At 44.2% G+C, this 25,043-nt stretch overlaps 1 long non-coding RNA gene across 1 annotated transcript; it reads left to right on the top strand.

The window, feature by feature from the left end:
* The first annotated feature begins 5,297 nt into the window (after nt 1-5,297).
* On the top strand, nt 5,298-23,887 carry LOC124794619. The gene is made up of 3 exons (XR_007016588.1): nt 5,298-5,397; nt 12,899-13,019; nt 23,792-23,887. It is a non-coding gene; the product is annotated as an uncharacterized LOC124794619 (long non-coding RNA).
* Nucleotides 23,888-25,043: the final 1,156 nt, after the last annotated feature.

Consider the following 25,043-nt stretch of genomic DNA (forward strand, 5'->3'; position numbering starts at 1 on the left):
GCACAATTGCCGCCACCTATCTTGTTAGTGGGCGACTTCAACGCCCATAACCCTCTATAGGGTGGGTCAGTGGCAACAGGTCGAGGCGCCACTGTTGAGTATTTATTGTTGCAGCTCAATCTCTCGATTTTAAATGATGGTGCCTTCAATCACTTCATTGTGGCGCATGGCACATACTCCGCCATTGACCTTTCGATCTGTAGCCCTAGCCTCTTACCGTCTGTCCAATGGAGTGTGCATGACGACCTGTGCGGTAGTGACCACTTTCCGATCTTTCTGTCACTGCCACGGCGTCACTCTTCTGGGCGCCCCAGCAGATGGGCTACGAATAAGGCTGACTGGGACTTGTTCTCCTCCACTGCCGCTATTGAGCCTCTCTCTAATGCCGGCATTGATGCGGTGGTTCACTCCGTCACCACCGTCATCGTTACTGCCGCAGAATCTTCCATTCCCCATTCTTCTGGGTCCCCTCGGAGGAGGACTGTGCCTTGGTGGTCGCCTGAGATCGCTGAGGCAATTACAGATCGACAGCGGGCGCTACAGCGTCACAAGCGACATCCCTGCATTGAACACCTCATCACCTTCAAACGGCTGCGTCCGCGGGCCCGCCGCCTTATCCGCCAAAGCAAGCACGAGTGCTGGGAGCGGTATGTGTCCACCATTGGCCTCCATGTCTCTCCATCGCAGGTCTGGGCCAAGATCCGACGCCTCTATGGCTATCGGACCCCTGTCGCCGTCCCTGCGCTCTCACTGAATGGAGCAGTTTGTACAGACTCCTACGAAATAGCCAACAGCTTGGCAGAGCATTTTGCTCTGAGTTCCGCTTCTTCCAATTACCCACTGGCCCTCCGCTCCATTAAAGAGCGGATGGGACGTCGGAGCCTTTCTTTTCGCACCCACCATCCTGAATCTTACAATGTTTCATTCAGTTAGTGGGAATTTCACAGTGCCCTCGCCGCTTGTCCTGATACCGCTTCTGGGCCAGATAGCATCCACTGTCAGATGCTGCAACACCTTTCAGTGGACTGACAGCGACGGCTCCTCGCCCTTTACAACCGCATTTGGGTCGAGGGTGAGTTTCCGTCGCAATGGCGGGAAAGTATTGCTATCCCCATTCTGAAACCTGGGAAGAACCCTTTGGAGGTGGACAGCTACCGTCCCATTAGCCTCACCAACGTTCTTTGCAAGTTGCTTGAACGGATGGTGAGCCGGCGGTTGAACTGGGTACTGGAGTCACGGGGTCTTCTGGCTCCGTCTCAGGGTGGGTTTCGTAAAGGCCGCTCCGCCGCCGACAATCTGGTGAGCCTGGAGTCGGCCATCCCTACTGCCTTTGCCCGCCGTCAGCACCTGGTCGCTGTCTTTTTCGACATGCGGAAGGCATTCGATACGACATGGCGTCATCACATCCTTTCTACGCTTCATGGATGGGGTCTTCGGGGCCCTCTGCCGATCTTTATTCGCAATTTTCTGTCGTATCGTACCTTCCGCGTGCAAGTCGCGGCCTCCCATAGTTCCTCCCGAGTCCAGGAGAACGGGGTACCACAGGGATCTGTCCTCAGTGTCTGCCTGGTTTTAATTGCAATAAACGGGCTCGCTGCAGCGGTGGGAAATTCTGTCTCCGCATCCCTGTATGCTGATGACTTCTGCCTTTACTACAGCTCTATTGGCATTGCAGCTGCTGAACGTCAGCTACAGGGCGCTATCCGTAAGGCACAGTCTTGGGCTGTAGCTCATGGGTTTCAGTTTTCGGCAGCCAAGACCTGCGTTATGCATTTCTGCCGGTGACGCACCGTTCACCCGGAGCCGCGGCTTTATCTTGATGGGGAACTTCTTGTTGTGGTGGAGACACACAGGTTTTTGGGTGTAGTTTTTGATGCCCAGTTGACTTGGCTGCCTCATATTCGGCAGCTGAAACAGACATGTTGGCGGCATCTAAATGCTCTGAAATGCTTGAGCCACACCAGCTGGGGCGCCGACCGATCTACCCTGTTACGGCTCTACCAGGCGTTAATCCAGTCCTGTCTGGATTATGGGAGCCTGGCTTATGGCTCAGCTTCCCCATCTGCGTTGCGGGTGCTGGACCCAATACTACACAGCGGGATACGACTTGCCACTGGTTCCTTCCGCACCAGCCCTGTGGACAGCATACTTGTGGAGGCAGGTGTCCCTCCACTGCGAATGAGGCGCCAACATTTACTGGCCACTTATGCTGCCCATGTTTTTAGCTTTCCCGGGCTTCCTAACTAGCGTCCACTATTCCCAGAGTCGCACGTCCATCTTCCAGAACGTCGGCCCGGGACTGGATGTACGATCGCGGTCCGAGTCCGAGAGCTTCTCTCCGGGCTTGGGGCTTTACCTCTTCCGCCTCCTTTTAGGGCATCTCTGCGTACACCCTCACCCTCGCCTTCAGCTGGGATTGGCACAGGGCCCGAAGGACTCAGTCTTTCCGGGGGCCTTCCGCCGCCGCTTTCTTTCCCTCCTCGCAACGTATCAGGGCTCTCGCATTGTTTACACTGACAGCTCGATGGTTGCTGGTCGTGTCGGTTATGCGCTAACTCTAGGGGACCATTCCGAACAACGTTCATTGCCGGCTGGCTGCAGCGTTTACACTGCTGAGCTGGTCGCCATCTTTCGTACCCTAGAGTATATCCGCTCCTGCTCAGGTGAGTCCTTCGTCATCTGTAGCGATTCCCTGAGCGGTTTACGAGCTCTCGACCAGTGTTTCCCTCGTTCTCGTCTGGTGATGGCTATCCAGGAGTCCCTACATACTGTTGCCCGTTGCGGCCGATCTGTGGTCTTTGTGTGGACCCCCGGTCATTTTGGTATCCCGGGCAATGAACATGTTGACCGCCTGGCGAAAGAGGCCACGAGTAAACCATCTGTGAACATTGGCCTCCCAGAGACTGATATGAGGGCAGTCTTACGCCGCAAAGTTTTTGCGCTATGGGACGTTGAATGGCGGGAACTGAACACGCGTAATAAACTCCGTGCTGTCAAGGAGACGACAGCTGCGTGGCGGTCATCCCTGCGAGCCACTCGCAGGGACTCAGTAGTCCTTTGCCGGCTCCGCATTGGCCACTCCCGGCTGAGACACAGTTAATTACTCCGGCGGGAGGACCCTCCTCTATGTCGCTGCGGGGCGGCTTTGACGGTGGCCCACATTTTGTTGGCCTGCCCCCTTTTAGCTGTGGTCAGGCAGACATTTGCGCTGCCCGATACGCTCCCTGCCCTTTTATCTGATGATCCTGCTATGGCTGGCTTAGTTCTACGTTTTATTCGGGCAGGGGTTTTTATCGTGTAATCTGAGTGTTTATGTTCTTTTGTGTTGATTCTGGCCATTGGCCTACGATTTTAATCTAAGTTTTTAATGTGTTTCTCGGTGGTTGGCTTTTCCTTTTTTGTTTCTATGGTCGGCCAACCACCGTCACACTCTGTGTGATTTTAGTTCGTCTTGTCTGGTCTTTGTCTAAATTTCTCTTGTTCTGTGTCGTCTGTGATCTATTCTGCTGCTCGTTTTTATTCTCTGTGGGTGTCTTTAGTATTTGGAAAAAGGGCCGATGACCGTAGCAGTCTGGTCCCTTTAATCCCACAAACTAACCAACCAAGTCTATGCCACGTGTGATGCGGCATTCTGCGTGCTGCCAGGCAGGGCCCCTACACGATATTAGGCAGGTGCACCATTTTCTTTGGCTCTTCAGTGTATGTGATGCACTGTCTTTGAATTTTATTTCATTTTGTTCCTTTTACACTTTCGTTCCTCATCCAACTTAATGAATGTTCAATTACTGTTGTTGACGATCTGATGTATACATGTTTATAATAAAGATGATTGTGCAGTATTCTAAAAGAGGACAGACAAGCGTAGTGTAGGCAGTCTCCTTAGTAGGTCTGTTACATTTTCTAGGTGTCCTGCCAATAAAACGCAGACTTTTGGTTAGCGTTCCCCACAACATTTTCTACATGTTCCTTCCAATTTAAGTTGTTCGTAATTGTAATACCTAGGTATTTAGTTGAATTTACGCCTTAAATTTTACTGATTTATCGTGTAACTTAAGTTTAACGAATTCCTTTTAACATTCATGTTGGTGACGTCACACTTTTCGTTATTTAGGGTCACTGCCAATTTTCACACCATTCAGATATATTTTTTAAATCGTTTTGCAATCTGTTTTGATCCTCTGATGACTTTATTAGTCGATAAACGACAGCGTCATCTGCAAACAACCTAAGACGGCTGCTCAGATTGTCTCCCAAATCGTTTATATAGATGAGGAACAGCAAAGGGCCTATAACACTACCTTGGGGAACGCCAGAAATCACTTCTGTTTTACTCGATAACTTTCCGTCCATTGCTACGAACTGCGACCTCTCAGACAGGAAATCACAAATCCAGTCACATAACTGTGATCATATTCTATAAGCACGCAATTTTACAGGCCGCTTGTGTGGTAAAGTGTCAAAAGCCTTCCGGAAATCCAGAAATACGGAATCGATCTGAAATCCCTTGTCAATAGCACTCAACACTTAATGTGAATAAAGAGCTAGTTGTGTTTCACAGGAACGATGTTTCGTAATCCATGTTGACTGTGTGTCAATATGCAGCTTTCTTCGAGGTAATTCATAATATTTGAACACAATATATGTTACGGAATCCTTCTGCGTAGCGATATTAACGATATATTTCTTGAATATTGGTGTGACCTGTGCAACTTTCCAGTCTTTGGGTATGGATCTTTCGTGGAGCGAACGATTGTATATGATTGTTAAGTATGGAGCTAATGCATCAGCATACTTCGAAAGGAACCGAATTGGTAAACAGTCAGGCCCAGAAGACTTGCGTTTATTAAGTGATTTAAGGATATTTACTTTTACGCTACTCATGTTGGCAGCTGTTCTCGATTCGAATTCTGGAATATTTGCTTCGTCTTCTTTTGTGCAGGCATTTCGAAAGGCTGCCCACATCATGGAACGGAAAACACCCACAAAACATCACAGAAACAACTCCCGCCTGAACCGTATCCTCCACATACCCCACACAACATGCATGGATGCCTCAGTGGGCCGTTGATGCACTCGGTGACATATGTTCCCACATTTGGAATGTTTTGTGCTCTTTGTGAACCTGCATACGTGGCGTGTGTGTGAGCCAATCTTGTGTTTTGTTGCAGGTACCGCAGGAAGATACCGTGCAAGGCGGCGGGCGGGGACCACCGCGACGGCTACTGCGCGGCCTCAGCTGGCAGAGGCGGTGGTGGCGGGGGCGGCGCCGGCCCCACCGTGGAGTACGCCGACCTGACGGAGATCCTGCCGCCCCCGCGCACCTCGGCGGCGCTGCAGCAGGTGCTGCTGGCCAGCAGCCCTCGCTCCAGAGCGCACATTCCCAGGAACCTGGTGCAGGTCCGTAACCACTCCACCTGTTACCAGTCCTTCATTCTGTGCTGTAGGCTAGCTGCCCATGATACTGAGTGGTTACAATTAAAGTGCAGTATGGGCAGTAATTACCGTTGCCAGCGAAACTTGATAGATATGCTAATGCGTTAAAGTGGAACCGATTTCCGCTGGAAAAAGAGACGGTTCCAATTTTGGCGACCATGTGCCAATCTGGCGCTGCACAATATCTCGTCGACGTCTATGCTTATCTCCTTTATTTGCCCTTTTCTGCCCATGTCCTACTCCTAATGCGTTACATATAGAAAAATTTCTTTACATCTTTGTTGCATTCACAACGCCAGATGTTCACCTGTTGGTCAGAATTGGAACTATTTTTTTCCAATGTACGTTGGTTCGGCATTTGCGCATTGGAATATCTATCAAGTTGCGCTGCCATACGATAATTATAGCCCACACTGAACCTCTGTAAATAACTGCACTTCCATTATAACCACCCGATACCTGCGGGCAGTTGCGTACCTACTGGTTCTGCGTCTTTGACTAGAGTTTTGGAAACCACTACCATCACTGCCAGCCTGTACTGCCAATTGACTCTCCTGGATAATTACCTACTTTAATAACAATGATACAGTTAAACATGTGGAACAAAATGCTAGGTACTCCAAGGTGACTTCGCGCTAATACGTGTACTATTCCCCCCAGCCCTTGTAATCGTCTCAGTTCGGCGAGAAAGGAAACGCACATATTTCATCAGGTAATCAGGTATGGGTGTACTCTTTGCTGGGCATCCATAGCTGTTGCTATCCTTTATTTGCCTAAAATCGTACACATAGCCCGGGTTTCAAGATGTAAATACCGTCTTCAGGCGTTTGATTGCGAGAAAGCCGTACTAGTACTCGTCGACTCAGAGTACTTTTCACACCTTACCCGCACGGGATTCTCGCATGCTATTTGTTACATTTGCTGTATTTTTACATGACTTGTACGACTTTCTCTCAGAAATTTCTTCGTGAAATTAATTGGTACTAACAAATTTCTTTTGGTCAGGAAGGCCTATTTCGCCACCGCAGGTCTTATTTTATGTCCTCTTTGCTCCATCCGTCATGGTTCTTTTTCTGCCCAAGTAGCAGAATTTCTAAACTTCATTTGATTACCTCCATCATGATCACCAACCCTGATGTGAAGTTTCTCGCTGTCTTCATTTCCGCTACTTCTCATTACTATCTTCTTCTTCTTCGATTTACTCTCAGGCCGTATTTCTTTACCCTCAGACTATTCATTCCATTCAGCAGATCCTGTAATTCTTCTTCAGTTTCACTGAGGACAGCAGTCTCATCATCGACTCTAATCGTTGATATCCCTTCACCTTGATTTAATTCCACTCTTGAACCTTTTTTATTTTCGTAATTGCTTCTTTGATGTATAGATTGAACAGTTGGGCGAGAGACTACATTCCTGTCTTACACCCTTTTTAATCTGAGCACTTCTTTCCTCTTCTACTTTTATTGTTCCCTTTTGGCTCTTAACTCAGTTTGTATAGTACCTGTCTTTCCCTACAGCTTAACCCTATTCTTCTCAGAATTTCTAAGATCTTACACCATTCTACATTGTCGAACGCTTTTTCCAGGTCGCCAAACCCTACGAACGTTTTATGATTCTTCTTTAGTCTTGCTTCAATTATCAACCGCAACTTCAGAATTGCCTCTGTGGTGCCTTTATCTTCCCTAAAGTCAAATTGATCGCCATGTAACACATTCTAAGTTTTCTTTTTCATTGTTCTGCATATGATTCTTGTCAGCAACTTGGATGCATGAGATATTTGGCAGATCGTACGATAATTCTCGCACTTGTCAGCTCTTGCAATCTTCGAAATTGTATGGATGATGTTTTCCCGAAAGTCATATGGGATTTCGCCAGTCTCATACATTCTACACATCGACGTGAACATTCATTTACTACCACTTCCTTTCAATGATTTTAGAAATACTGATGGAATGTTACCTACCCCTACTGCCTTATACGATTTTAAGTCTTCCAAAGTTCTTATAAGTTCTAATCCTGGATCCTCTGTCTCTTCTATGTCGACTGCTGTTTCTTCTTCCATGACGCCATGAGACGAGTCTCTCCCCTCATAAAGTCCTTCCATGTACTCTTCCCACTCATCCCCTCTTCTGCATTTAACAGTGGATTTTCCATGTTACCACCCTTGATTTATTTTCACCGAAAGTTGTTTTGATTTTTCTGTATGCTGCGTTAGTCGTTCCGACAGTCTTTTCTTTTCTTCACATTTTTCATGTAGCCATTTCGCCGTAGATTTGTTGCATTTCCCTTTTTATTTAATTCCTAACAGATTTGTATTTCAGGTAACTGACGTTCAGTATTAAGTCAACAAGATGTACTGCAAATACATTATTAAAAATTGTCTAAACCACTGACTAAACCACATTTGCGTCATTGTCCTCGATAAAAGTTCCTGATTAGCCCTATCAGAGACCTCATCAGAATCCAGAAAATATTAACGCCAATTTGGTTTTTCACAGGCAAGTGAAATACCTTACATTTCGGTATTCGCAGAGAATTTCAATATGGACCATTCATTGACCACACACTCATGGTGAGATCAAAGTATTTTAGGAAGGAGTACTTTCAGTCAGGTGTTTATAACTCTGGTCATTATCTTGAAATCCGTGTTGATGGGGTAATCGGGCGAAAATCGTATGGCACTTTCCTTTGTGGTAGTTTAAGTACTAGCATTAACATGCCTTTTATGAACAGCGGTGGGAAAGTGTCATTTGTCAACAATATTTATACAGGATGTCACTCATGTAGGAGTAGATATTTTTATGTGTACTACCTTAATATGTACACACATCAGTGCGTTGGGTTTTTTTTCCGTCGAAATTCTTCCCCAAAAGAACGTCAGTAATTTTGCGACCTGATGTTTTCTGGGTGTTCGTACCGCATCAGCAAGTGGACCACGAGTGTCACTGTGGGCTAACAATCTAGTGTCCGTGTGTCCACACATTAGCACCTGACGCTCTGCCCAGGGGAAAATAAATGTCTTGATCTTGCCACATGTACTGGGAGATACTAACCAACCTGAAAACATACAACTTGTAACAGCTATAATTGTTTGCTTGCAAATGAGTAAATACGGGTGTAATGTTGGTCAGTACACTGTCTTCATTCACCAACAGAAGTATCTCCACTTAGTCCCGTTACGTCCTTTATAATGTGGTCAGCTTTTCCCTGACATCATCCCAACAGTTACTGTAAAATACGTTTGGCATTTCGTCTAACTCCTTAGATTTTTTTCGTCAGGCAACCATAATGATTGATTTAACTGAAGAGTTAGTTATAGTTACCAAGCATTCTGCGTTGCCGTCGTGACCCCCTGTTGCAACAGTGTTGGACAAAAGATTGTCTGTTTCCACTGTTAGATCACCAGGTCCATTTGTTTACCTAATAGCAGATTAAGATTCATCCTTCAAATTATTAGGCTTTCCTCCACAGTAGCTTCATAAGCATGGATGGGATAGGTGTGAAGAGCCTCTATCCCGTGGGGCTTGTGAGGAGGTTGGTTTCCATGGGACACGGTGTCAGTAATCTCGTTTATTACAAATAACTTGTTCACTGAGATCTATAACTGTTTACTCGTGTACCCATCACGGGCCTTGATGCCACAGAACGATATAAAATCATCATTGGCTCTTATCGACGTTAACTGAAACTGAAGGCATTGTGTGAAAGAACGTTAGTGTCACAATACGGAGTGCAAAATGGCAGTCAACAATGACCTCATTAGAACACAAGTTGGAGGCAGGGTAAGCAAAGGAATTAAATAGGGCATGCTCTTCAATAGAAACGCTTGGCATTCACCTTGACTTACTGCGGGCATACGTTCTTTGACCAGGTACGCAGGCAAAGCGCGAAAGATTTTGATGAGGAGGGACAGAGGGTGGGGAGGGGGCGGAGAAGAGGGTGAAAAGGGGGAGTGGTTGGCTTATTTGGGGGAGGTGACCATTCAGCGAGGTCATAGGTCCCATCGGATTTGGGAAGGAAGTCGGCCGTGGCATCTCAAAGGATTCGACCCGGCATTTTTCTGAAGCGATTTAGGGAACTCAGGGAAAACCTATATCAGGATGGCCGGACGCGAGTTCGAACCGTCGCCCTCCCGAATTCGAGTCCAGTGAGATAACCACTGCGTCACCTCACTCGGTAGATGCAGCGGAGCGAGAGGCAGTGATACACTGCTCCATGAGTTCTTGAGTTTATAAAATGCATTTTAAAAATACTGTAAGAGAACAGAAGTTACAACTTTTTAAAAGAAACGAGCTTTTATTTTAAAATATTCAGGAATTTGTGAAACCTGGCTTGGTGTTAAGTGGAAATATGATTACATTCTTGACAACTGACTGTTATTCTAGTAAATGAAGAAACACCGTCTGGATGACTATTTCTTTTATTAACGGCTACCTTCAGGTCTAGCGCCGCAAGGTGCGGTTTGTCAGCAGTAGTACGAACGGCATAAAACTAAGAAAATAGCGTAGCCTTCCGCGGTCAGAGTCGGTTGCCATAAAAGTTTTCTGAATACGTTAGCGCTGAACTGAGCCATAAGAAGGCCATTGTAACCTTGGCCGAAAGGTTGGTTTCTCCAGTACAGTTTGTTAAATTATGAAGAGTTACCGTACTTATAGAACTTTTGTGTCAGACTGCGTGAAACAAACTATATAATTTTAGTATTTTTATTGCGGTCTATTGCGACATTTGTCTTAACAGTGATTGCAGGTCCTGTTCAAATTACGAAAATCTACGGATCTGTTAAAGCAAATAAAATGAAGTGGTAAGTTTTGTGTTACATAACTAATCTGAAACATAGATATTATTAGTATAAAAGATACCAATTGTAGTTACGGAGCATCCCGTCAATTCTATGTACTGCGCGCAACTTCAGTAAGTCCCTAAGGCACACACATCAAACAGAAATTATAAAAGAGTGTGGACAAGCATGTTAAGAGTTGTTGGCCTTTATATGTTGTACTTTAAGATGATAACGTCATTTTCTTAGAACATTTCTGCGTTTATGTGTAATTCATACTTCAATTAAACCTGTAACACCTAAATCCTATGTTACAAATTTCGATTTCGCTTTAGCACAATTTGAATTTATTACTTCATTTGGCTCAAACTGTGCAAATAACTCCTGCTCTTCTCCTTTACGTTTATTCTGTACTTAAACTACTGTAGTACAGAATGTTCTTCTGTGTGAATGTTGGACTGTGAAACATAGCTTCTTCTCTGTGTGTTTTGTAACAACTTTCACCCAAGTCCCAAGATTGCTACACAATGTAATGCGGCAGTCAGTTTCAGTCTGACGAACCCTACGTCAGCAGGAATTAAATTGCAAGTTAATGAATATTGTAGTATACCCACAGTGTGTGTTTTCATAGGCTGAGTTTCTTTAATATAAGTATTCGCCGTAAATTTGTTCGTTCCTTACGTCAGTCATGTGTGCTACTGCGTTTCATCAAGAATATCTGCACACTGGTGCAGATGGTTGTAACACGAATTGTGCATCGTGTTTTTGAATAAAAGGTTTCCGTTCACCATTGGTACTGTTAACTGTGCTGTTAAATACCTTGCATCAGGTCACCTTGCTTTAAATATTGTATAAAAATAGATCTTGTGATGACATTCACCATAGTCTGGCGACGACCCAGTTTGTATTTCAAGTTAAACAAAGTGTGTGTGATAAACTGTTTCACTCCGGAACCACGCGGCTGCTATGGTCGCAGGTTCGAATCCCGTCTCGGGCTTGGATGTGTGTGATGTCCTCAGGTTAGTTAGGTTTACGTAATTCTAAGTCTAGGGGACTGATGACCTCAGATGTAAAGTCCCATAATGCTTGGAGCCATTTGAACCATTTGATAAACTGTGTAGGTACTTAAGCTTACGCAAATCAACGAACACCGAACACAGGAGAGCAAAGCAGTAACCCACGTACTCTCCGATCATGCTCTCTCTCTCTCTCTCTCTCTCTCTCTCTCTCTCTCTCTCTCTCTCTCTCCCTGTCTCATGAAAACTGTGTTCTAGTAGCTGATGGAAATAATAATTACTATTTTCATTAAATGATAATTAATTGAAACCCTCAGCTGCCGACAGGTGTCGTTGATATACCTCGATGGGGACAGCCGAAAATGTGTGCCCTAACCGGGACTCGAACCAGGAATCTCCTGCTTACGTGGCAGACGCTCTATCCATCTGAGCCACCGAGGACACAGATGAAGCAGGAGATCCCGGGTTCGAGTACCAGTCGGGCCCACATTTTTGGCTGTCCCCATTGAGGTATATCAACAACACCTGTCGGCAGCTGATGGTTTCAATTAATTATCATTTATTCTAGAGAAGCTCCATGGTTACCAATGGTGTCTGTTCTTTCGAGAACAGTTACTATCTTCATATACTATTTTCATTATTGGATGATACATGGCTTTTGGAGGCATGATAAACGTTAAATAAATGTGCTACCCTTCCGAAACCGAATAGGGTCACATGAGAACAATAGTTCAAAATGGCTCTGAGCACTACGGGACTCAACATCTTAGGTCATCAGTCCCCTAGAACTTCGAACTACTTAAACCTAACTAACCTAAGGACATCACACACATCCATGCCCGAGGCAGGATTCGAACCTGCGACCGTAGCGGCCGCGCGGCTCCAGACTGTAGCGCCGAGAACCGCATGACCACACCGGCCGGCGAGAACAATAGTATTCATCTAAAACCTTCATGATAGGGTGAATAATTTTCATCTTCTTCACCAACTTAACATCTTTGTAATATATATTTGATATATTTGAGATGAGTGAACGCCATCAAAGCTAATATAAAATCATTTTTACCCATTTTACGATGGAGAGCTGAGTCTTCTATGAGCTGCCAAAAGTTCGTTTACATCTTTCCTGATGAAACATGCCCCTTCCAAACAGAAATCTTTTCCTGCAGGGATTATTGAAAGATAAGACAACCTGACCCTTTGCTTCCGGTCCTCACATTATCCACAGTAAATTAGAACTTGTGCTTATACTTCAGAAGCGTTATTGATAAATTTCGGATAGGATCTCGCTCTGGAACAGTCAGAAGCCTCGAGTGGGTTCGTACTAAATGGAGAGTTTGGGATGCTTTCTGGCATGCCAGAGGTGTGTCAGTGTCACGACTAATGTTGGTTCATAGTTCCATAAACATTACGTCTACCAGAGAATGTCACATAAAATAAGTGCATGTTTTAACCTGTTCTATTTACGCTGGAGCCTTACAAATCATAGATTTTGGCAGTTTTCTATTTCTCGTAGAATAAATATTTTGTTTGTGTGTACATCTTTCACCAGAAACTGTTGGTCTCTTTCGATGCTAATCCTACCAAATTTCTAATGTATACCTGCATTTAACGGCAGTGTTGGGCGCATATCGCTGCCATTAAACTAATCTCAATGTCTTTACCAACGCAGATGCAAGCGATGCCGCAACCACGCCCGCATCGACGCCCCCACGATCAGAGGGCAGCACTGTGTCCGGACTACCAGCAGCCCTCCGATCTCTACAACCCTGTCTACAACGAGATCTCCAACAGTGAGTAGTACTGATAGCCTCCATATCAGTAGTGTGCTTTGTACACCATCTGATCAAAAGTATCCAGAATTGACGACCAGTATGCGAAATTGACCACCAGACATCTCGAGAGCTGGCCTCCGACAGTATAAATGGTAGGGAAATACGGCGTTGACAGTAGAGAAGCAGTAACAGCAGAGTGAGTAGATTGGGCTAGATCAGTTTCGAAGGTGGACTAGTCACTTGGTGCCAACTGATTAAAAAACCCGTCAGACACACTTCATCTGCTGAGAATTCTTCCTGGTTGTATGGCCGTGGTCCACGAATCTCTTCAATCCCTGACATTTCGTCCAAGGCTACGTTGGACATCTTATGAGGTGCTCCTGATTGTGCTGAGTCTTGCCGAGTCAGTCGGCAAGACTCAGCACAACCAGGAGCACCTCAGATGGTGTCCACGTAGTTTTGGACGAATTGTCAGGGACTGAAGAGTTCCATGGACCACGTTCATACAACCTGGAGGACATCTCAGCAGATCAAACATTCGGTCATGAAAGCCTTCAATGTATGATTAGACATGCTTCAGCCCTGTCCAAGTCAAAAGTGATTGCGAATTGGATACTCGAAGGAACAGCCACAGCTATTCCAAGGTCAGGCAGACTTCGTTTACTGACGGGCGGGGACAGTCGAACATTGTGGAGATGGTTTTTAGATTCGAATGAAATCAGTGAAAGAAATGACTCGTGAGTTCCAAAGTGCTGCCAACACTCGAGTTTGAACGACTGCGTATAGAGAGAAAAAGAATGTGGTGAAGTGCTCTAACAGTTCCTCATAAGCCACAGATTTCTTTAATCAGCGACGCTCGAGTTTAGTTGGGGTAAAGAGCGACGCCAACGGACATTGGATGACTGGGAACGAATGATTTGGTGTCGTGAACCACGCTGTGCTCTGTTGAAATGGGATGGAAGGGTCTGGGTTTGGTGAATCTCTGGAGAACATAAAACTGCCAACAGCTGTAGTGCCAACAGTGAACTACAGAGGATGCGGCTTTAAGGTATTTGGGTGTTTTTCGTCGTTGGGGTGTCGTCCCCTTGTTGCGCCTAGGAAAATGCGAATTGCGAAATCTTAGGAAAGAATTTTTCGGTATTATATGCTGTGTACAACGTTCAAACATTTCTGAGACGATGATTTTTGTCGTAAAGGAGCATCTGTGAGGGAACGGTTCGTGGACAGAAACACATGAAATGGACTAGTCTGCCTAAAGTCCCAAATTGAACCAAGTGGAACACCGTTGGGATGAGTTAGAACGACTTCGCTCAAGATACAACGTCACAACCTTCTCTGGTTTCAGCTCATGAGTAAGATTGGGCTGCCTTCCGGCACAGACATTCAGTCACTTGATGGAATGTTTCCCCTGAAAAGTTCAAGTCATCATAAGGTGAAGGATGGAATACACCCGAAATTAACGCCCACTAATAGGGGTCTGGATACATTTGATCAGATAGTGTAGCGTCTCGAATCAATGGAGCGAGCAAATGATACAATTCAAGTGAATGTCGACAAGGATTATATGGTGAGTGTTAGTGACACAACGAAGTTATATTAAGTAAAAGGTCTACATACGAGAGTTTTGCTGACTTTTGTGATGTCAAATACGATGTCTGTATGTTATCTTGCCATTTGGACTCCGTGGTTTTGAGTTAGTAGATGCAGTGTTTTTGTAAGTTTAGTCATAAGTATAACTATCTAAAAACCATTGTAGGTGTATAATTATTGAACTTGTCACCAAATCTAACGATTTCAATTTCGATTATACGAAATATTTAGTAGTTTTTTTTTATCTACATGCAGCACTTCTGGTTTCTCAGTCACTGACTACAAAGAACTAAGGACATAATTAGAGACAGGCTATTTTGGTACTCCACATTTTTGTTGTTCAGGTGGTCGATGTGTGTGTGAGATCGATTACGTTCTGCGCTGCCACCCCGTCCTACTAAAATCGATCTAATTAATGCATGAAAATAATGATCAGGAACCACATGAATTCCTACTTCGAATGATACGCATTACATGTCATCGGAATTTAGAGACACCACACCGCGGTCTTTGTTTCTGCGATGATTAATTGAAGATTTTGGAACTTTTCGCAATGACGAACGTTCCAGACATTCACTCGGTTGACAGGCTCATCAGAAAGCTGGATGTGGTAAGTAGGAAAGACAAAAAATTGGTTCATAATAACGACAGTGACATTCTGGCTACCGAAACTAAAGTAATAACTTGGTATGAAGTTACTACAGTTGTGTGGAACCATTGTAAACATTCACTGGAAAAAAATTACCTGTTGTGATGATGATTACAGCAGTGGAATCACTAACACAGGTATACACTGATTTTTGCATCTATATATATTAACACCATTCTTACTGCCAGAATGTGTTATCTGTGTATTTCTTTGAAATATATTCTTTGAATAACAATTATTAAACATAGTTTTAAATGTTACGGTAATAGATTATCATCATCCATGTAAATCAGGAATTAAACTCAGCCTTATGTGAGTACATCAATAAAAATTTTGGCAGGCTTGCTAGACTCCTTAAACAGCTGTGTGCACAACCCGGATTTCTGTTTCTCCAAGGATTTAAAAAAAAACTATTTGGTAAACAAAACATCACTTCTCATAGATTTGTCAGATTCATGATGAACTATCTTCTGTTAATGGTCATATTTACTCTGCTGATATTTATACACTGAGTGAGCAACTTCACGAACTTAAAATGGTTTTGTAATGAAAAATAGACATTGCTGTGAGATTTCATTTTCTGTTTGTTGGGTAATACATTGGTGCATACTAAATGTAGAGACGCCGACCGCGGTAGCCGTGCGGTTCTAGGCGCTCCAGTCCGGAGCCGCGCTGTTGCTACGGTCGCAGGTTCGAATCCTGCCTTGGGCATGGGTGTATGTGATGTCCTTAGGTTAGTTAGGTTTAAGTAGTTCTAAGTTCTAGGGGACTGATGACCACAGCAGTTGAGTCCAATAGTGCTCAGAGCCATTTGAACCATTTGAACTAAATGTAGAGAGCATATTAATTTTTTTTAAACCGTGGCAGGAGATAGATATATACCTCCATTCTCGAGAAGCTGGATTGTATGTAGAATACTCAGTTCTGCCCACGCACGAAAATGATAAAGCTAGAATGAAAAATTAATATCATCGCTTGTATGTCATAAACGGTTTGGCATATTGAAACAAGACTTTGGCAAACGATAGCAAGTAAAGGGGAGTGAATTTTTCTACATCGTAAATATGTGAGTCTTCCTTATTTGCTGTGAGACGTTAGTAAGCATAGACTTTTTCAATGGAATAATTTAATTTTTTAATGATGATCAGAAACTGGTGAAATGAGAATTGATGTGGGTTTACAGCAACTTAAGTGAACATTATCCTTTTATTTTCGTGCTCAGAATATACTTTTTAATGAACTATTGAGCTTTCTTATCCTTAGTTACCACTTTAATAATGCACTGCTTCAGGATTCAATCACAATTTCAGCTTCGTTAGAATGTTACTGAGATGAGTCTTTGTAAAACGTGCTATTCTTTGGCAAAAGTGAGAAATTGTAACGTGGCCACAAAACAAGTTAGTATTATTCAAAACTTGTCACTGAAGACATTTCTTTGAAGACAAAGAAAAAGAGAAGGAAATCCTAGAAATACGATGCTATAACCTACGTGTATTACTTATAATGACTGTCTGGTCCTGAAAATTTCCAAACAATCTCAGTTATCTGAGATATATGAAAACAATTCACGGAACCCTGTGTGCCATCTTTTATTTCCTGTGTGTATAGAGAGTGAAGAACTTACTTTTTACATGAAATACCTTTTAGTTCATCGCAGACATTGATAATCTCTTCTCAGTTCCACAGGTTGTTGATAGGCTTCCGAACATTGATTTGGTTTCGCATTTCACAGATAACTGAAGTATACACTGAATATAAACTGGTACAGCCGCCTAATATCGTGCAGGGTCCCCAAGAGTACGCAGAAGTGCCGCAACACGAAGTGGCATGGACCCGAATAATGTTTGAAGTAGTGCTGGAGGGAACTGACACCATGAAACCTTCAGGGCTCTCCACAAATCTGTGAGAGTACAAGGGGGTGGAGATCTCTTCTGAACAGAACGTTGCAGGGCATCCCAGACATTCTCAGTATTGTTCATGTCTGGGGAGTTTGTTCGCCAGCGGAAGTGTTTAAACTCCGAAGAGTGTTCGTGGAACCACTCTAGCAATTATGGGGTGTAGCGTTGTCCTGCTGGAGTTGCCAAAGTCCGTCGGAAACCACAATGGACATGAATGAATGCAGGTGATCAGACAGGATTCTTAGGTACGTGTCGCCTGTCAGAGTCGTATCTAGACTTTTCAGGGTTCCCATATCACTCCCAACTGCACACGTCCCACACGTCCACCTGTTTGAACATTCCCATGCCGACATGCAGGGTCCATTTATTCATGAGACTGTCTCCATACCTTTTCTCGTCTATCCGTTAGATAAAATTTGAAATGAGACTCGTCCGACCAGGCAACATGTTTCCAGTCATCAACAGTTCGATGTCGGTGTTGACAGGCCCGGACGATGCGTAAAGCTTTGTGTCGTGCACTGATAAAGGGTACTCGAGTTGGCATTGAGCTCCGAAAGCCCATATGGATGATGTTTTGTTGAATGGTTCGCACACGACACTTGTTTATGGTCCAGCATTGAAATCTGGAGCAATTTTCGGTAGGGTTGCATTTCTGTGACGTTGGACGATTTTCTTCAATCGTCGTTGGTCCCTTTCGTGCAGGATTTTCTTTTTTTTTTCGGCCGCAGCGATGTCGGAGATTTGTGGTTAACCGGGCTGCTGATATTTACGGTACACTCGTGAAATGGACGTACTGGAGAATCCCATTTTCATCGCTACCTCGAAGATACTGTGTCCCATAGCTCGTGGGCCGACTATATGACTCACTTAAATCTTAATAACCTGCCATTGTAGCAGCAGGAACCGATTAACGATGCGCCAGACAGCAATTGTCTTATGTAGGCGCCGCCGACGGCAGCGCCTTATTCTGTCTGTTTACATATCGCTGTATTTGAATATGCATGCCTTTACCAATTTCTTTGGCAATTCAGTTTAGAAATAAGACTTTGGGATTTTCACTCTCAGCCATTCATTTTTTTTTTAAATGGACTTGGATATAGACCTCTAAGCAGATTACGTCAGAAGTGGCTACTTATTTCTTTTAGTCTACATTTTTCTTCGGAAAAGTGTCTTCAGGGACGAGTTTTGAATAATAATTAACTTCTCTTGTTCCTGAGTTCAAATTTACTTCTGCCAAAACATGCATAATTTACGTAGATTTATCTGACAATTAATGTAATGCAAATGGAAACGTGATGCAGTGTATTATTAAACTAATAACTGAGGACAAGACAAGTCAGTAATTAAAAAAAAAAACATTTCAGTAGAGAAGAAAGAATGTAATTTTTTCGCGTACGTTACTACAAAACTTACAGCAATTCTCTTTTCAGCGACTTTCGATGCCTGTAAAAAATTATATTATTCCACTGAGAATTAGTTGTTTGCATATAGATCATGATGTTTTGCGTGATAACTACGTGGCAATTTACTCTGCTCGATGCATGTTCGCTAAAATCTTGTTTCAGCATCTCAAACTATTTGCGATATAGAGAATGTACGGCAAGTGCCTCATTATGGCTTCCTATATAATTCTACTGAATTTTGAGTAAAGTGATATCTATACAAAAAAGGAGAAACAATATATTGCATGAAATTTTTATAGCTTGGAGTTGTTTTTTGTTAGCGATATTATCTGTGTATGTGACTTTAGAGAATGCAGTACATTGACCAAACTATCTGTACACGTTTATATAATACGAAATTGACTGCTAGACATGGCGGACACGCCAGTATCAAAGGCGAGGAGTACTGTGTTGCCGGTAAAGAGGCAGAATGGGTAGCTCACGAAAGCCCATTGAGTTCCTGCTAAACTATGGATGGTACCTGAGAAAGAAGTCCACCAGAGGCATCTCAACCCTTTTAAAGCTTCCCAAATTACTGTTGGTGATGTGATTGTGAATTGGAGCCACGAATACTTCTGATAGTGAATTACGCGCGTAAAAGTGTTTGTATCTATCAAATGGTTCAAATGGCTATGGGACTTAACTGCTGTGGTCATCAGTTCCCTAGAACTTAGAACTACTTAAACCTAACTAACCTAAGGACACCACACGCATTCATGATCGAGGCAGGATTCGAACCTGCGACCGTAGCGGTCACGCGGTTCCAGACTGTAGTGCCTAGAACCGCCCGGCCACTTCGGCCGGCGTTTGTATCTATCCGAAGATGCTACCAACACAACATTTGGATCTAGATGGTTAACAAAGGCTTCTTCTTCATCCTCACTTACTATAATCATAACTTTGGGACCGTCTGATCACAACTGATTGCAACACAGTATTTATACCATACGTATTTCCCCTTTGTTCTGTGCAAGGCAACTTCAGTGTACTGAAATATGTACTTTTTTTTTTTTATACTATTCAATTTACGTTTAGGACATTGTATATGTACAGGGGGTAGGCAAAATAATGTGAACAGAGGTAGTACTGGGATGGTTGTGTTTGACGGCCAACAACCGAGGTAAGGTAGGTGTCGCGCTGGATTGTGGGTGTTCAGTACGGATTACGCATCAGTGCAGGATTTTACGAGCAGTGCACACTTTGTTTTTGCATTCAGAGGCTGAGGTCGACATGCAATGAAAGACTTAACGGAGACCCAAAGAGAAGGACTGAGGGGGCTCGATTAGTTGGAGGATCAGTAACCAAGACAGCCCACGTACTGAATGTTTCAAGGGCAACTGTTTTAACAGTCATGACAGCCTACTCAAAACATTGAAACACATCATCTTATAAACGTAATAGTCGGCGCAAATCAAAACTAAATGACAGAGATTGTCATACGCTAATACGAATTGTGTCAAAACAACACAAAACTACGGCGGATAAAGTGACTGCAGAGCTCAATACCCATCTTCGAGACCCCGTATCTATCGACACTATACGCCGTGTACTCCATAAAGAGAATATTCATGGACGAGCTGCTATACCGAAACCATTAGTGACGATAACCAACGCAAAGAAGAGTAGAAATCGTGTCAGGACCATAAATCCTGGACGGTTGATCGGTGGACAATCGTGATATGGTCCAACGAGTCAACGTTTTACTTATTTCCAACATCGTGCCGGTTTTATTTCTGGAGGACGCCAAAAGAAGCCTACAATCTTGATGGCTTGATTCCAACGGTTAAGCTTGGAGGTGGAAGTGTGATGGTGTGGGCAGTTACCATGGTATTCTGCTGCTCCCATCATTACTCTAAAAAGCCGTGTTACAGCCAAAGATTACGTGAAAATTTTAGGTGATCAGGTGCACCTCATGATTCAAATGTGGTTCCTCAACAATGATGTCATAGTTCAGGACGATAAAGCAACCATTCACTCAGTCAGGACAGTACGATCGTGGTATGAGGAGCATGCAACTGAACTGCCGCAACTTCCCTGGCCACTAAGTCCCCGGACCTGAACATTATCAAACACTGTGGGCGGTATTGGAGCGCAGCCTCCAGAGCAGATTTTCGCGTCCCTCGTCACTGCAGGAGTTAGAAGCGGTTCTGATTGAAGAGTGGCACGACATTCCACTAAAGGCTGTACAATCATTATATGCCAGTATTCCAAGAACAATCGCGGCTGTATTACGGACAAATGGGGGTCCAACCCCTTATTAATAAACCATTCCCAAGTTAGTACAGTCCCTGTCAGTTATAAGCAGTTTTGGCACTCCCTGCTGTTATGTGATCAAATAATAATTAAAAATTCAGCTTACAGATTTCGTGGCTGTTATTGTGCATGTTATGTTGATTCTCCTTTGTTACTGCTGTTCTTCTGATAACTGGCACTTGAAATTTTGTTTTCACTCTTCATAGCAATAGGGACCGAACATTCGGTCTGATATTATGTTTTGTATGCTGTTGCCAAACGTACAATTTTATTTATGAGTATTAAATGAGTGTCTCTCTCTCTCTCTCTCTCTCTGTGTGTGTGTGTGTGTGTGTGTGTGTGTGTGTGTGTGAGAGAGAGAGAGAGAGAGATGACTCGAACGTCCGGTGGGAGGTGCCGCGCCGTCTGTGACTTGGTGCCTGTAAACGGGGCTTCAAATGGCTCTGAGGACTATGGGACTTAACAGCTGAGGTCATCAGTCCCCTAGAACTTAGAACTACTTAAACCTAACTAACATAAGGACATCACACACATCCATGCCCGTGGCAGGATTCGAACCTGCCACCGTAGCGGTCGCGCGGTTCCAGACTGTAGCGCCTAGAACCGCTCGGCCACCCCGGCCGGCCATAGTGTACAATGTGCTTCTTTTCTGTGAGGTGGTGTCATTATGGATGTATGTGTGTGGCGTACATTTATCGGTTTTGGGCTTGAGTTTCCCTGCATTATGCTTTATACATGGTGTTTGTTATGTATTTGTGTTTTAGTATTTTGACTGAGTCTTTTACGTTTGTGTCATACCCATTGTTGCTAGCTGTTTTTATGATTGCACCCATTTCTTTTTTATAGTGTATGTTGCTGAGCAGAATCGTATTTATTCCATGGAACGTGGGTCGTAGTATTGCAATCTTCTTCTTGTGGAGATGACATGATGGAGTATGTATTATTTTATCTTTGGGCATTGGCTTTCTGAAAACATTGAAGGAACGTTTGCCATTTTCTTTCATTCTTATGTCATTTATTTATTTATTTTTTATTGTGAACTTCATGTTCTGATGTGGTTTGTTGATTTCGGAGTGGATTCCATCTATTTTTTGTATATATCTGTAAATGGTGTTGTTGTGGTCTTCAGTCCTGACACTTGTTTGATGCAGCTCTGCATTGTACTCTATCCTGTGCTAGGGTCTTCATCTCCCAGTACCTACTGCAGCCTACATCCTTCTGAATCTGCTTAGTGTACTCATCTCTTGGTCTCCCTCTACGATTTTTACCCTCCACGCTGCCCTCCAGTACTAAATTGGTGATCCCTTGTTGCCTCAGAACATGTCCTATCAACCGATCCATTCTTCTAGTCAAGTTGTGCCACAAACTGCTCTTCTCCCAAATTCTATTCAATACCTCCTCGTTAGTTATGTGATCTACACATCTAATCTTCAGCATTCTTCTGTAGCACCACATTTCGAAAGCTTCTATTCTCTTCTTGCGTAAACTATTTATCGTCCATGTTTCACTTCCAAACATGGCTACACTCCATACAAATACTTTCAGAAATGACTTCCTAACACTTAAATCTATACTCGATGTTAACAAATTTCTCTTCTTCAGAAACGCTTTCCTTGCCATTGTAGAACTTTAAATTATTACTACATCATAAAAAAGCAAATGTGCCTGAATTGTTAATAAGCTACTTACACACTGTCGTAAACGTAAACTAAGTAGTACAAACAAAAATATGTCCGTATACCAGACCAATGAAGCTGCCATGTAAAGAATAAAGGTGAAATGTATATGCCATAAAAATTTTCTTTTATTCAGTTATGGTTAGACGGTTGCTAGGTAATTCTTCTTCTACATCTTGTGTACTTAATTGTTTGTTCCATAAATGCGTCTGTTTTTCTCTGTATGTGAAGTATACGAGTAAGGTGGATGTCCCCTCTGTAGATTACCAGCCTTGAGCAGATTGTCATCTAATGAGGCTCCCACATTGAAGCCTCACGACATGCCTGTTTGTTATTCGAGGTTTACTTCTTCTGGATGACTTCCTTTCTCCACAGTTTGAGTCTCAAGTACTTTGGATTCAACCCTTTCTCTGCAATATGCAAGGTTGCCTCTTCTCTCATCTTCGCCACGTCAGAGTTCCTCTCTTCTGCCTATGCATCCGTTGAGGTTTTTAACCCTGATCAGAGGACTTGACAAGGTATTATCACCTGGTGACAGCTGAACCAACGTTGTAAGTTGTTAAACTGTATGATGGACCCAGAGTCGACCTCTGGACCTCTGCCTTTCGTGGGCAAATGCTTTTGCCAACAGTACCGCAAGTTTGACGGTAGAGTTTCAGCGAAGTCTGGAGTTCTGAGACGAGATACTGGCGGACATAAGCTGCCAGGACGGGTCGTGAATCTAGTTTGGGTAGGTCTATCGGTAGAGCACTGACCCGTGAAAGCCAAAGGTCCCGAGTTCGAATCTCGGTTCGGGACTCGGTTTAATCTGCCAGGAAGTTTCATATCAGTGCGCACTCCACTGCAAAGTAAAAATTTAAAACTGAACCCAGATTTATTGACTAGGGATTCCTACTTCCACTCCTCTTTACTGTCCGCCCCGATAGCTGAGTGGTCAGCGTGACGGATTGCCGTCCTACAAGCCCGGGTTCGATTCCTGGCTGGGTCAGAGATTTTCTTCGCTCAGGGACTGGGTGTTGTCTTCATCATCATTTCATCCCCATCCGGCGCGCAGGTCGCCCAATGTGGCGTCGAATGTAATAAGACCTGCACCAAGGTTGCCGGTACTGCCCCGCGAGGGGCCTCACGGCCAACGACGCCAAACGCTCATTTCCATATTTTTCGCCCCTTACTCAGCTGGACTTTGGACCGGTATGGCGTAGATGCTAATACAGTTACTGAAAATTATCGTGCGTTTTCGAAAGAAGGTGAGAAGATTATAAAACCGGCGTGCTTGTTTCAGGTTCGGACGAGTACCTGCCTTCCGACCGGGGAGACGACGACGAGCGCGACGGCGGTGACAGCGGCAGCGACAGCGGCAGCGGCAGCTCGGAGGGCGTGCGTACCTACTGCAGCGCCGAGCACCTCTCGCCGTCGCCGTCGGCCGCCGACGAGGCGCGCCCGCTGCGGCCGCCGCCCTCGGCGCCGCCCCCGCCGCCCCCAGCAGCCGCGGCCGGCGCCTTCCAGCTGCGCTACCTGCCGTCCGCGCCGCCCATCCACCAGATGAGCGACTCCCCGCCGGGCCACGAGTCAGACTCGGGCTACAGCCACCACTCGTCCAGCGGCCAGCGCCGCCCCAACCCGGCCGGCCTCTACTAGTCACTCTGGGCGGCACCAGCCGACCAGCGTCCCGTGTCGTCCTCACTTCACACACGTGCAGTCGGGCCCAAAAGCCTAATGAGACGTCCCTATGGTTCTGCAGTCTCTGCAGACACACTCACCATGAGTGTCTTTTGAAACTAATCTAGTCAGATAACATACCCTGCTAAGAACCTACAGAATATATATACGTCGGCTGCTGAGACAAGTTTCAGTCTCATTAAAGTCCTCCTCGGTGTGCTATCACGTTATCTAGTAGAATTCTAAAATATTCAGCATTAATTCTTCCGATTGTACATGGGACTATAGGAAATGCAGACATACGATTACTTACAAAAAAATAAATTGCTTGAGGTTTCAACTGATCCGTCATTACTGCGATCAACTAATTTAACATTATTAGTATGGTTGCGTTCGAGTAACGCCAAATTAATTTACTTCCTTAGGAAGAAAGGGAACGACATTTTGTTCCCAACACCGGTGAAAACATTCGCAATATGCCTCCACAACATTCACCAGTTACAAAAAGTTTGATTTTTACATAACAGCATGTGCTTCTTAATGTAAATTTGGATGAGAATGCATAACGATGAACTGTAAGCTGGACAGGATTGAGGTACCTGAAGAACGGATTGTTAAAAACAAATGTATGCAATACAGATCTACAGTATCAGGAGTAATGGCTAAATGAAGATTAATCTCTTTTGGACACCTCTACGGAATGAATGAGACTAGACTCACGAAACAAAGTAATATTCCTGTATTTCTGAAGGAAGAAATCACAGGAGCATGAACTGCAGAAATAAAGAAAGAACTAGAAATAAACAACATCAAAGAATCAGAAATAGCAAACGGAAACCTTTGTAAGAATAAAATACTAAATTTAGATGGCCTTC

The sequence above is a fragment of the Schistocerca piceifrons genome, chromosome 4, assembly GCF_021461385.2.
Source record: "Schistocerca piceifrons isolate TAMUIC-IGC-003096 chromosome 4, iqSchPice1.1, whole genome shotgun sequence".
In the NCBI taxonomy this organism is placed as follows: domain Eukaryota; kingdom Metazoa; phylum Arthropoda; class Insecta; order Orthoptera; family Acrididae; genus Schistocerca; species Schistocerca piceifrons.